The sequence below is a fragment of the Ciconia boyciana genome, chromosome 7 (genome assembly GCF_034638445.1).
Source record: "Ciconia boyciana chromosome 7, ASM3463844v1, whole genome shotgun sequence".
Classification (NCBI taxonomy): Eukaryota; Metazoa; Chordata; class Aves; order Ciconiiformes; family Ciconiidae; genus Ciconia; species Ciconia boyciana.
In genome coordinates, this window is record NC_132940.1 from 36,477,048 (window position 1) to 36,490,260 (window position 13,213).

Below are 13,213 nucleotides of genomic sequence, written 5' to 3' on the forward strand. Positions count from 1 at the left end.
AACTCTTTTCCTTTTGTCTGAGCGAGGCACATCCATGCAACTTTCTAGCATGACAAAAAAGGTCAAATACCAAGATATTTTCTGTGTAAAATTAAAAATCAAGGCAGTGGGAAGGTAGAGAAAGCAAGTCAAGTTTTCACTACTTTTTTTTTTGAACATTTGCCTTGAGTGCCTAGATCAGCTAACTTTCATAAATCAGCTATTACTCTCCTTGTCTTACTCAGGAACTCTCTAAGTCTGTTGTCTAAAGAAGACAGCAGGCATCTCCCTGTGTGTGCACACTTGTGATGTGACTTTTAAACAGCCACAGCTAGAAGTGGATCACATTTCTCCTACATACAGGCTCCTCCAGAAAACCAAAAATGCTCTTAAACTCAGCAGAGTTTCCCCTATGCATTAAAGACTATAACACGCAAACTAAGAATAATCAAATAAGATGATGCCGTCTGTCATAAAATCCTTTTGGTAAATTCAACATACATTTAAGGAAAAAGAAAACTCTGAAGATATTTGTATCTTGGCCAATTACACTCTTTAAATGCAGAATCGTAAAATCACAGATTAGTTTAGTCTGGTAGGGACCTCAGAAGGTCTACTGTTCCAACACCCTGCTCAAAGAAAGGCTGACTGTGACATTAGGTCAAGTTCCTCAGGGCTTTGTTCTGCTGAATAATAAGTATCTCAAAACCTGGGGATTCCACAGCAATTTCTAAAATTTCTTGACATTTTGTATTTCCAAATGAAAAGCTTTGAAAAAAATGTTTGCAATTTACCTTCTTAGGTTCCTGCAGGGGGATTGACTTGTTATCTGGATGTGGATATGGTATATTACAAAGATAGTTATCAACATTTAAAAAAAATAAAGAGTAAAGGTGAAGGGATTTTCATACACATTTTCTTTGAATGTTTTATGTGATCAGCCTTATCTTTTTGGAAAGGCATAGATCCCTTTCTCTAAAGAAAGGAAGTTTCTTTCTGAGTCTGTTACAAGCAGGGCTATTTGTTCTTGATAATAAAAGTTATCAGTAACTTCCACAATCCAGCAACAGGAGTATTTAGTGCTAGCAGGATGAAGCTTCGTAAGTGTGCAAAGGTAGGTAGAAAGAGACCTGCATGAGATCTCATTTATTTTCTCAGAAGTGGAAATTGGTGAGGGAGGAAGGCTGTGCTGCACTGTGTGTTTGGCATTGAACTGTTAGGCCTATGGAGACCTCAAGAGAATAATTTAAAGACTAGTTCCGCCTAAAATATTTAATAGGATTGACTGAATTATTTTGTTCAAAATTATTTGACTGCAAAGTGGATTTAACTTTCTTTTTTTGCTGAACCTTTTTCATCCCTGTAGAACAAGCAGCCAGTGTGCTTATAATTATTCCACTCCATGAAACATTACTATGCATGTGTTTCCTTCTCCTCTCATAATCTTTGCATTTAAAAGGGGAAAATAATTTTTAAGCACTTTACTAGTGTTGTTGAAGGGGTTCCATATAAGTAAGCGTGTGGAGTGTGTCTCTGAGAAATACCACAGGCCTCCTGTAAGGCACTATTTATTTGATTTGAAGGAGTTAACACCTAGTTTCTTTAAACTGTTCTGAAAATCTAGTTTCCTATCATCTTTTTTCTTGAGTGAGGAGAACTCTTAAAGCAGTGGACAATTACACCATAATTATGTACTTATAAAAGTATATAATTATATAAGTATGTAATTATATGAGTATCTAATATTGGTATACTACAGACCTGGCAAAATTGAGGAAGTCAGTTCACAATGCCTTTGCAGTGCATATCTGAAATTTGAGAGTCCTTTACAGTTCCTTGGGATAGAAGATCTTGGAAACAGAAGACTGAAGGAGTCAGAAAGGGTGAGTGTCAGTGAACCAAGAGTCCATAAAGCCACCCTGTACTTTTTGGTAGAGTGTTGGGGATAGGCTTTCTGCATACTCATTTGTCTCTCCTCTGAATTACACACTTGAACTTTAGGATAGAAAAAAGCTACTCCCAGAATTTTCAGATAACTTAAGGCAAGTCTTTCCAAGGTTACCTTTTGCTAATATTAGAATATTGCAGTTTATAGGCTGAAAGAGGACTATCCCATCCTTATAATAACTTTCATTCCTTTTTTCTAATTTCTTTTTCTCATTTGCTCACTAAAATAACATGACCTTTTTGTTATCTTTTGAACTCAGAGGTGATGTGTTTTTCTGAATTCCATCTTCCATTGATTGATGGAAGGCATATAAGAGGGCTGTTTAACTAGCCCGTGTAGTAAATTCTTTTAATAATATATTTAATACAGACAGGTCTTTGAACAGTTTAACTTGTCATTTTGCAAGAAAATTTTAGCTTTTCCTTATCTCCCTGTGATTACCTGTACATGGAGCTGTATTATGCAATATTTTACATAGATAAAGGCTTTATGTAGTAAAAGTGAGCAGTAGCTATTCATTTTGTCACCACTTAGTAGATACCAGTGTTCTTTCCCAGGCAAAATGAAATTTAAAACAGAAGAGCCTGATCCTGTTCCATCAAAGACCTTGGAATATTTTCAATTGCCGTAAATAGAATTTGGATTAAAACTGAAAGAATAATTACAGCATTGATAGATTTATAGGAATAAATCTAATTTTATTTTTTAAAAAATCCTAATTAGTGGATAGAGTAAGTGTAGTGTATTTATTATATTTTAATCTCAGCAATACTTTTACTACTAGGTCTCAAAATCGTAATTGAAAAGTTAATTTAAATTAGCTTTCATGTGAACTGTCTTGAGGTTTGAAAATGTGCTAACTGATCATCTTCATTTCTAAATTCTGCTATTTCTCTGAAAGCTCTATGAATTGTTAGAGAGCACTAGAGACCTATATGAAATCCATTGTACAGAAGCAGCTGAGCTGTGCAATGAAAGTCTTATGTAGTCTGGGATTTGCAAGTTAATTACATATTATTGTGGAGCAAATTCATTTATTTTAGCCTATCTCCAAGTGTGTGAACATGTGTCACTTCTCCATAATCTTCATTAGTTTTCATTACACAGAGGTCTGATATAATCTGATGGTCATTCTCACCTCTGTATTGATTAGTAATGCTACATCATTTTGAAATACTGATGATTAAGACTTTTTCTATGAGAGCTCATGAGCATATTGAGTTACAATGTTTTCCATTAATTTTTTTCAGTAATAACCTTGGTCCATTTGAGACATTGCTTAATAGTCCATTACTGCTACTTTAATAGGAAACAATAATTGATTTCTACTTGTACTTGAATACTGTAGGCTATTAAATTTTAACACATTTAATACCCAGTTAATGATACACCTTTGGAAATACTAATGGAAGCAGAGTCTGGGCCATCATTGTTTGCATATGTATACTTGAAGATTTACAGGGTATTTACTTGAATCATATAGACTACAATGGAACTACAATGTTTTTCTACAGGAAAAAAAATGAGGGCTTATACATTTACCCAGCTTCTGTCCCCACAAGTTTTATGTGTGAGTCCTAGATGTAGGTGATCTATAAATATGATATTCACTCAGTGACAGTAAGCTTCTCACTTAGAAGAGCACATGCATCTAACCATGAAAAGGTTAATAATATATTCCAGCATATCATTTTAGAAGTTGTAAAATTCTTACTATCAGCCTATAGCCAAAGCAGAGGCCTATAGCACCCATAAAGTGGAAGCAGACTAAACAAGATGTTGCTACTGTTTTCTTGCTTTAGAACAAGACCAAAGTATACTAAAACAGTATAACCAGTGACAGTACTTTGTAACATTGTAACTTTACTAACAACATGATCATCATCAAGCATTTTGTAACACAGCCAACCACAAATATAGTAATAATATGCAACTGCAAGAGGTCAAACAAAGACTTTGGTCAAACAAATTGCACAAACAGGGTTCAGGAGATCACCTGCAAGCAGTAAAATCTGCAAGATACCAACAACGGATGTAAAGCGGGCCAATAATATTATCCCCTTTGCTTTTGCAGAGCAAGGCAGGAAGCAGGCTCCTTATCACTAATTGTTTAAGTATGTAGTGCTAAGGACTATTATTGAGTGTCGTGGTTTAGCGCCAGTCGGCAATTAAGTACCACACAGCCGCTCACCTTCCCCACCCCGGTGGGATGGGGGAGAGAATCGGAAGAGCAAAACTGAGAAAACTTGTGAGTTGAGATAAGAACAGTTTAATAATTGGAACAAACAAATAAACAAAAAATTGTAATGAGAAGGAAAACAACAAGAGAGCGAGAGAGGAACAAAGCCCAAGGGGAAAAAAACAGTGATACAACTGCTCACTACTCACCGACCGACACCCAGCCAGTCCCCGAGCAGCGATTGCTGCCCCTGGCCAACTCCCCCCAGTTATATAAACTGAGTTATATATACTGAGCATGATGTCATATGGTATGGAATAGCCCTTTGGCCAGTTTGGATCAACTATCCTGGCTGTGCCCCTTCCCAGTTTCTTGTGCACCTGGCAGAGCATGGGAAGCTGAAAAGTCCTTGACCAGTGTCAATATCACTTAGCAACAGCCAAAACATCAGCATGTTATCACTATTATTCTCATACTAAAATCCAAAACGCAGCACTATACCAGCTACTAGGAAGAAAATTAACTCTATCTCAGCCGAAACCAGGACATTGAGTAAGAACCAACCATTGGTGATGTGTATTGTTAATGAACATCAATCTAGTAAAATCCTTAAGTTTGAAATGGATCTGATTTATCAATCTTTTAAACACTTCTATCCTACTGATCTCTAATTCCCTAACTGATATATGGATATACATACATTCAAGGAACCACAGAAGGGTTGAGGCTGGAAGGGACCTCTTGAGATCATCTTGTCCACACCTTCTTCTCAAGGAGGCCACCTAGAGCAGCTTGGCCAGGATTTTCTCTTGCATATTTCACTGCTCTACAGCTGGCAGGAATTTATTGGGATGTGTAACAAACTGTTACTCCAAATTAGTGAAATGGGTGGAGAATTGAGTTCCAAATACAGTGAGTCTGTACCTTTCTACTGATTGAATAATGACACATAGGCTTAAAAGAAGTTCTATTATTCTCTTTGTTTAGGATCCAAGGGATAGCTTTGAATACTATAGATAAACTTGAGCTTCACTTTCTCTTAATTGAAAAGAAACTTACTACAACATAATCTTATATTTCGGCTCCATCTGTGACAGGCAAAGAGAAGAAATTTAAAATATTACATATGTAATGTCACTTTGGAAAGTTGTCTTTTCCCTAGAAGTTAATCACTTGTATGCACTTTCTAATCTGGATACCTGATAGAAGATACAGTTTGCTAACATCGCTATTTGCCAAAAACTTAACTGGTTTTTATTTAATTAAAATGAGACTGGGGGGGTGTGGGGTGGTAGAAGAAGGAGCTGGAGGAAGGGAGGGAGGGAGGAAGAAAAGAAAGAACAAACAACAAGAAAGAACAAAAAAAGAAAGAGCAAACATCCACAGCAGTTTACAGTTTGGTAGTTACATATAATTGAACATCCAGTCATAAAAACTACTGATTGTATGTGAATCTGCAGGTCAGTGTTTGTATTTAAATAAGATTTGAGGAAGCACCAAGGTAGCAGGCAGAATGAAAATGAGTAACTGATTCACCTTTTCTAATAGTAATCTAAATCAACAGGGTGAGATTGAGATACAAGACTCAATCCAGTGCTCTGGTAAGGGATGGATGATGAAACACACAAAAGAGATTGTTTATACTATTTTTCCTTAGCTTTATATCTGTTTCAGATTTACAGACCAACCACATTTAATGTGCATTGACAGTCTCATTACAATGTAAATAAAATGAATGACATGATATCTCTGCAGTTAAACATTTTAGATGAATCAAACAGGATACAGTTTAGAAGGCAGAGGTAGCTTATAGATTTATAATAAAAACAGCAACTAGTGCCTGTAAAATTCTCTAGTTTTAACTTTGCATATATATCAGAAGCTGACACTTTATTAAAGTTTAGGTAGGCCCAGGGCTTTAGATCCATAAAACTAAATTAAATAGTCCTAAAGTGTTAGGGAAATTATGTCAGTGGTTCTGCAAGATTTTTGGAAATGGTCTTCTCTTCACCCTTTGATAAGATAGCGCTCAAATAAAAAAAAGCTCTGGGGAATTTTAATATTTTAGTGTTTTTGTCATTATGCTCACTGTTTTAAGATTTTTTTTTCTACTTTGTTTTTGGTATATTACAGCACTGAATTATTAAACATGAAAAATGACATTCTACAGCAGGGTGACAGTCTTTATTGGTTAGGTCTTTTTACTACTTGAACAATTTTTTCATGTTAGAATCCTTGTCTTTTTTTAAATATTAAATTGGGACAAATATTTTTTGACTGTATTTTATAAATAAATCATATTTTGGGACAAGCGTTCAGCATGGTGATTTCTTGAGGTCTCTCCCTGATCCATTTCTTATACCTCTAATGTAATTTTCTTTCAGCCAAGTTTAGTTATATCAGTTTTTCTGAAGGTCTGTAAAATCAGACTTATGGTTCGATTTTTTTAATTTTGTTTTTCTATTGCATTAGAATTGTGCTATATAAATATACTTGACATATCTGTACTAACAATGGAAGCTTAAATTACATGCAGCACACCTCCAGTCACAAGGTGCTTTTGCTGAAATCACGTTGGAACATAGTATAATTGCCACAATTTTTTAAGAATCACTCATTTGAGTAATGGATAACTGCAGAAATAAATAGCTTTAGCCCTGAGTATCTGTTGTTTATTTCACAGTTGCATTTTATTTTTCTTCAGAAGTTTACAAAGGAAAGGTGCTGGAGAAGTACATTATTTTTACACTAGAAGTTAATGGGTAATAATGGCTTTGTGGTCATGTATACTGATTTCACCTCCTGAAATCTATAGAAAGTTGTTGCTTGTCAAAATTATAGATAACAAACATTTGTGGAGATTCACCATCAAAACACATAAGTTGCTGTCCTCTTGAGTATGATTTACTTTTTTTGAAACTAAACTGAAAACGTAAAGCCATCCAAACAATTGGATCAAAGCTGGTTTGGTTCTATTTCATTTCAAATGAAGACCAATTCATACCATTATTTATTTCAACTTTGAATTTATCCCAAGGACATCTTGTGCTTTCCTACATCTGCTTGTTTATAATGGCACAGTAGACTATTACGGTTCATCAGCAGTCAGTCACCTAATCTGAAGTGATGGATCATCATCCAGCAGTTTCATGCACAGCTCCCTGTGTAAAACCTCAGTGGAAGGTATGGATAAGAAGGACTCATATCAATCCTTCCTCATTCTTGGATATACAGGGCTAGCTCAGAGAATGTTATTGGTAAACAGGATTTCCAAAGAGCAGAAAGTGAATAGAGGGAGAATAAGCAGAGAGCAAGCAGCTACTCAAGAACAAACAGAACTACTCAGTTTGGCATTGAACCTATGCTTTGGTTAGTGATGGCCAAATTATTTTGTAACCTTTCTTTAAAGATTACATAAAGTGGAATGTTTTCTGTTTTTAAAGAAATATCTTTTTTGTTTTTTTCACAATCTGTTAAAAAGAAACCTTAGTGGTTGGCAGGTAGACTTGTTTGAAAGAATTGTAACTCGAAACTGTAAAAAAAGTAATTATGGGATCTCTAATTATTAAAGTTAAAATTAAGTAAGAACAGTCAGAAATGTTTGGAGGAAAAAGGATAAGAGCTTCTCCTGTCACAAAACAAATGTAATGAATGTACTGCGTGTTATTTTGTGGAAAAACAACTTTATTACACTTAATCTTCAGACATCTTTTTTTTTGACCATGTTCTGCGATATGGCAGATATGGTAATTAGAAAAGAAGAGGAGGATTAGGAAAGCTAAGAAATGATAGCTGTTTCAATATTTCATTCCATTGTCTTATTATTTTTGTCTGAAATAGTGTGTAAATACTATATAGAAGAAAACTGAATAAGATAAGATAAACCAGATAAGAACACTGTATCTGGTGACAAAGACATTATCACCCTTTCTGGGTCACCAAGAAAACATCTGAAACACTTCATTCACTGGACTCAAGGACCTCTCCTCTATGGGCAACACTGATGTGCTTCTGAGTTATTGTACCAAATGCCTGTTTTGGCTGAGATTAAATGAATATGTTGCTTTAATACAGGGTGGGGAAAATAATTCTTTGGCATCAACAGAGCACTTTTATTTTCCTAGCTGGCCTGAAAACTGCACTGGAAAACCTGCAGCATGTTAGTTGCAGACAGATGTGTTTAATATAGCCTTTTGCAAACTTTTCAGTCTTACTCAGAGACAGGACAAAGTTCAGTTATATTAGAAATATAACATATAAAGCTTAATTTGTTTTTCTGTTCCAACAAAAAAAAACAAAGGAAATTTCATTCTGTAGACAAGTTCTTTACCAACCTTAGGTTGTTTTTCTCCTGCTGTTACAGTGAAATAGGAAAATCTAGAAATAACATGTACTGAAGTATGGGTAGACCTCACTTACCGTGTTTACCATTTTTCTTCTTGTTTTCAGCATCTCCCTCCAAAACGGGTGGGGAGGAGGGGGAGAGAAGAACAATTCCTATAATTTTGTAGTTTAGATTAGCTTTTATTTTATTTCAGTGGAGTGGGACCTGACAGAGTTCCACCATTTTATTTAATGGATGTTAAAGACCACTTGGTTTTCACCTTGCGGCCCTAGGAAGATATTTGTCCTGTGGAACCACCTTCCATAGGATAGCTTCTACATCAATTGATACATGTGGATCAGTAATGATAAGACACTTGAAATACATATTGGGCACAAACTGAAATATGAGACATTCCAACTAAACGTAAGGAAACAGGCTTTTTTTTACTGTTGAAGTGGTCAAGTATTGGAACAGGTTGTCAAGAGAGTCAGCCTTTGGAGATCTTCAAAACCTGACAGGTCACAGCCCTGGGCAACTTGCTTAATCAAGGGGGTTTAACTGGATGATCTCCAAAGGTCCTTTCCAACCTGAACTATTGCATGATTTTGCGTTTCTAAGATAAGAATGAACAAAGTTTCAAACTGGGTAAGAGGGAGAAAGGAAACAGTTATACCTACAACCAAAATGTGATGTTAATGAAAGGCAACAGTACGCCACCATTACTATTTCTCCATTCTTTGAAAGCAGCATACAATTAAAATACAAGCAAACGCAATCAGGCTGAAAATCAGGCTTTTTATCTAGATTTAGCATTTAATCTTCTGGAAATTTTTCAGTTTATTAAAACATGTTTGTTAGTATCTAACCTTAGTGTTCCAAGCAAAAGTCATGCTAATATAATACTTACCCATAAGTATCCCTCTTTATGTGGCACCCATTATTATTTCTGTGAATAAGCAGATTTACTACTCTGTGTATAACATGTTGGAGCTGTAAATAATGTCCACTATATGGAAACAGGAAATAGCTTTCTTGGAAGATGTCCATATTTGATTTGGTCTCTTGTTAGAGCTAACATTAATTCTTAAAGTACGGACTGACTGCAGATTTGTCCAAATGATGTACTGAGGAAGGCTAGTTTGATATTATCATAATATCAGTGGCTATGTCACTAAGAAAAGGTAACTGCGGTTTCTTTGTACTAACTTAGTAACTTGATCAACCTGCTAGGAAATTATGTCTTCCAACTTCTCCAACACTTCAACACCTGGGAAATACACCATCTGATGCTGAAGGCCTCCAATTTTTGTTGTGATTTTCTTCTTTAATAAATGAATTATTTAAGCCATTGCCTTAAGGAGAAAGACTTGGTGGAGAAAGACTTGGGGATACTGGTAGATGAAAAATTGGACATGAGCCAGCAACGTGTGCTTGCAGCCCAGAAAGCCAATCGTATCCTGGGCTGCATCAAAAGAAATGTGGCCAGCAGGTTGAGGGAGGTGATTATCCCCCTCTACTCTGCTCTTGTGAGACCCATCTGCAGTACTGCATCCAGCTGTGGGGTCCCCACTACAAGAAAGACATGGACCTGTTAGAACAGGTCTAGAGGAGGGCCACAAAAATGATCAGAGGACTGGAACACCTCTCCTATGAAGAAAGGCTGAAAGAGTTGGAGTTGTTCAGCCTGGAGAACAGAAGGCTCCAGGGACACCTTGTTGTGGCCTTTCGATACATAAAGGCAGCTTATAAGAAAGGTGCGGAAAGACTTTTCACCAAGACCTCTAGTGACAGGACAAGGGGCAATGGTTTTAAACTGAAAGAGGGTAGGTTTAGATTGGATATAAGGAAGACATTTTTTATGATGAGGGTGGTGAGACACTGGAAGAGGTTGCCCAGAGAAGTTGTGGATGCCCTCACCTGGAAGCGTTCAAGGTGAGATTGGATGAGGCTTTGAGCAACCTGATCTAGTGGAACATGTCCCTGCCCATGGCAGGTGGGTTGGACTAAGTGATCTTTAAAGGTACCTTCCAACCTAAACCATTCTGTTGTTGGATGTTGTTGGATTAAGTTTTGAACTGTGTTAAAAAAAGAAATGGCTCAAGACCAAAAATATGTATTCTAATGTTTTCCAAACTTGAGATTATGCAAACTGAAGTTAGAATTTGATCTAGTAAATAGTTAATTGTTGCTTAACAGCCAGCTTACCAGTGGCCCAGTTAAAATTCCAAGATTGTTCATATTAGTCAGCTCAGATGTGCCTATATGGTTTGTATAGGTGGGGCCTTTGTAGCTGACTCTGACTTCAGAAATAAAACAAAAGATAGCACAGGTCTCAACAGCTGCGTGAACATCTCAATGTAGTTGTTGGGTTTATAGTTTAGGCCCTTATCCACTTGGAAGATATATTTTATTACCTAGTCTACTTCTAAATTTTTAGATAAATTATGATTTCAGTTGGCTATATTAAAGATTACGGAAAATGGCAGAGAGATTGGAATAGTGATTTATTTTTAGATGTCGTTTTCATCGTAGCTTTAAAGAACTCCAAATCGCAAGGCATCCAGTAATTCTATTAAAAACTTTATGATGTCTCCCTATTCCATTGTTTCAAATATAAATTCTTCTTTGAGAAAACTGTAGCTGCTTTTTAATAAGAATATGTCAACCTGTGGTGCAATATGTCAGTTCTTTTAGACCTATTTAGATTACTTTACTTTAGATAGATCAGCCTGAGGTTTTTTAAAGGAAACTTTGAAATATGAACATCTTAATCTAATAATAAAACTGAGAAAGTTTAGACTCAGATTTTACTTTTTTAAATTGATCTGGTGTTTCATTTCAGGATTATAGACAGAAATATTTATGTTAAAAATATTCAAGGAATTGCTGTCTGATTGTGAATAAGAAAAATCTCTAATTGTATGTATGTGTCCATGCAAGAGGGAATAAATGGTCAAATGACTTCTTATCCCTTATTGCTAATTCTATCCTCTCCCTCCCAGTGCAAGAGCTGAATCAGCCCTTTACTCACCCATTAAGTATTAAGTTTAAGTATTTGTGGCTGGAAACAACTAAAATCGAACCACAGCCCTTTAAGATGTCCCTTGCCTCTCCTTATTGAGCTCTTCTCTCTAACAGAGGTTTTTTTCTTTTGGAGTGTGATCACAAAAAGACTCAGAGCTAGAGTATTAGCACTACTACCCTAATGATTTTTTTAAATAGCGTGCAGAAAAGGGATTTTTCAAAAAAAAAAAAAAAAAAGTGGGCCAAATTAAAAGGATATGAGTATTGCATGTTCAGTAGATGGCTTATTTTCACCTTGGCATGGACTGAATTTTACAGTTGTTAGCTCCCACAGAGAACTAAGGTCCAAATATTTTTTTGCAGATCAGTATATGGTGGTGCTGCTCAGCATTGGCATCCATCTATTGTTGCTAGAGAGCGCATAATTGTGTTTTTAGTAAATCTTGTCTTTTTATGAATTGTAGAATTCTTATTGCACAGTCATCTCCAGCTTTCATGTCCTGTGTTCCCTAAATAAATGCCATCTTATAAAACACACTATATAACCACATGAAAATACACCTGCAAAAGCTAAAATTATCTTTAGCAAAACCAGAAATGAATACTTTTCTATTGCAACTGACGTAAGTGTTAGAGGCTGAATAGTACATTTTTAAAGTTATAAAACACTTGGAATTGCTTTCTCTCTCCACCTTCCATTTACGATGTTTTTTTCTGTATCTAAAACAGTGAACAAAAGTGAATCAAACAGTATATTAAATGGCTGGAGAAGAGACTGAATATCATCTAGTATGCAGTACTGAAGAATTATAGCCAGAATTTGGCATAGGGCTTACCTCTAATTCCCGTATGCATTATTTTGTTAACATATATATTCTGCTGTCAGCATAATTCATTATGAATTAGGAAAGTGAAGAAAACTCATCCAAAACTAAATGGGAAGAGTAACAAGTCAGAAGGGAATCTGAATTGCTGACAAGCTGGGACAAGCAATGACCGTGTCATGGTCACTAATGCAGTCTGAAATAAGGTGCTTGTCCTCTGTTCAGGGGAGAGAGGGAATTGATGATAAGATCTGGAGCCAGCACAGTCTGTGCATCTGTTAAGTGGTTCAAATGCAGCAGAAACTGATTATAGAACTTCTCTCTATATATTCTTAAAAGGAGTAAAGACCCTGAGGCACTTCAGTGAATCCTCAAAGTAAGCCTGGCAACACATGACGCCATGCCTCAAATTTAAGCCAGAGATACTTCTAGTGGATAGCAGGTCTGTTGGATTTCTAGGCTTGTTCAGCCTTTCATGTCCTCTCTGAAATCCTTTAGAAAAGTACCCAACTACTAAAAGGGTTTTTTATGAAGGGTTTCTATCTATCTAATAGTTATACCCACATGTTTTTCAGTGATCTCCTGCTCATCTATATCTAAGGTCTGCTGTTGACCTCAGATTGCTTCTTTTTGCTACCCAGAGCCTGACATAGTAACAACAGGAAGAGAAAAGAGAACATTAACGCTGAGAGTAACTTGGTGATATGAGTTGAACCATATCCGAGGCCACAACCAAGTTTGGAGATTTGGGTTTTCTATTCCCAAAGCAAACCAGTAGAGATTCAGGTGGAGCCAGACGTCACACCTGAAGGTATGGACTATTTGCTTTAGGTGAGGTCAGATCTCACAGATTATCATGCTTCTTGGCCTCATCTTGCTGCATCAAAGCCTATATAAACTATATCCATCAAACAACACTGATCACTATTTAG